This window comes from Gekko japonicus, unplaced genomic scaffold, assembly GCF_001447785.1.
Source record: "Gekko japonicus isolate JY-2015 unplaced genomic scaffold, Gekko_japonicus_V1.1 scaffold17913, whole genome shotgun sequence".
NCBI classification, from domain to species: domain Eukaryota; kingdom Metazoa; phylum Chordata; class Lepidosauria; order Squamata; family Gekkonidae; genus Gekko; species Gekko japonicus.
The window spans coordinates 1-1659 of NW_015177413.1; the positions used below are offsets into that span (position 1 = coordinate 1).

Here is a 1659-nt window from a genome sequence, read left to right on the forward strand (position 1 = left end):
GGTCAGTTTGGAAGCATCTTCAAAACAATGTTGGAGAGGCCCTGGTTCAAACCAGGGGTTGAACCTGGGACCTCATGCACACCAAGCAGAGGCTCTTCCACTGAGCCACACCCTCCTCCCCACTACTCTCCAGAGTCTCAGGCCGAGGTCTTCCCCATCACCTCCTGCCTGGTTCTTTCAACTGGAGATGCGGGGGATTGAACCTGGGACCTTCTGCATGCCAGGCAGAGGCTCTTCTACTGAGCCACAGCCCTTCTTTACAGCTCTCCAGGGTCTCAGGCGGAGGTCTTTCCCATCACCTCCTGCCTGGCCCTTTCAACTGGAGATGTCGGGGATTGAACCCGGGACCTTCTGCATGCTGAGCAGAGGCTCTTCCACTGAGCCACAGCCCCTCCCCACCAAATATCTGTAAGTCATGGTCACACACATGAAACGGTCTTACAGAGAGCCATAGTGGTGTAGTGGTTAAGAGTGGCAGACTCTAATCTGGAGCTTCGTGTTCGATTTCCCAGTCCTCCTCCCCATGAAGTCCGCTGGGTGACCTTGGGTCAGTCCCACTTCTCCTCCAAACTCTCTCAGCCCCACCTACCTCGCAAGGTGACTGATGTGGGGAGAGGAAGGGAAGGTGATAGTAAGCCACTCTGTGACTCCTCAGGGTAGAGAAAGGTGGGGTATAAAAAGCAACTCTTCTTCTTATACTGTATCAGACCACTGGGCCATCGAAGTCAGTATTGCCTACTCAGACCGGCAGGGGCTCTCCAGGGTTGGCCCTTTCAACTGGAGATGTCGGGGATTGAACCCGGGACCTTCTGCATGCTGAGCAGAGGCTCTTCCACTGAGCCACAGCCCCTCCCCACCAAATATCTGTAAGTCATGGTCACACACATGAAACGGTCTTACAGAGAGCCATAGTGGTGTAGTGGTTAAGAGTGGCAGACTCTAATCTGGAGCTTCGTGTTCGATTTCCCAGTCCTCCTCCCCATGAAGTCCGCTGGGTGACCTTGGGTCAGTCCCACTTCTCCTCCAAACTCTCTCAGCCCCACCTACCTCGCAAGGTGACTGATGTGGGGAGAGGAAGGGAAGGTGATAGTAAGCCACTCTGTGACTCCTCAGGGTAGAGAAAGGTGGGGTATAAAAAGCAACTCTTCTTCTTATACTGTATCAGACCACTGGGCCATCGAAGTCAGTATTGCCTACTCAGACCGGCAGGGGCTCTCCAGGGTCTCAGGCTGAGGGCTTTCCCATCACCTCCTGCCTGGTTCTTTTAACTGGGGATGCCGGGGATGGAACCTGGGACCTTCTGCGCGCGCAGCAAAGGCTCTGCCGCTGAGTCAGGGTCTCAGGCGGAGGTCTTTCCCATCACCTCCTGCCTGGTCCTATTAACTGGGGATGCGGGGGATTGAACCTGGGACCTTCTGCATGCAAAACAGAGCCTCTTCCACTGAGCCACAACATCTTCCCTAGTTATGTACCTTTCATAATGACTTGTTCTTATAGGCATAACACATGGCGTTGCCTTGTACTGAATCAGACCCAGTGGTCCGTCAAGGTCAGTCTTGTCTACTCAGACTGTGAGTGGCTCTCCAGGGTCTCAGACTGAGGTCTTTCCCATCACTTAATGCCTGGTCACCTTCTAACTGGAGATGCCTGGGACCTTCT

The 1659-nt window shown here is 54.1% G+C and overlaps 2 non-coding genes across 2 annotated transcripts; both read right to left on the reverse strand.

Annotated features, from left to right (window-relative positions):
* Nucleotides 1-320: 320 nt before the first annotated feature.
* TRNAA-AGC lies at nucleotides 321-392 on the reverse strand. The gene has a single exon. It is a non-coding gene; the product is annotated as a tRNA-Ala (tRNA).
* Nucleotides 393-778: 386 nt separating this feature from the next.
* On the reverse strand, nucleotides 779-850 carry TRNAA-AGC. The gene has a single exon. It is a non-coding gene; the product is annotated as a tRNA-Ala (tRNA).
* Nucleotides 851-1659: the final 809 nt, after the last annotated feature.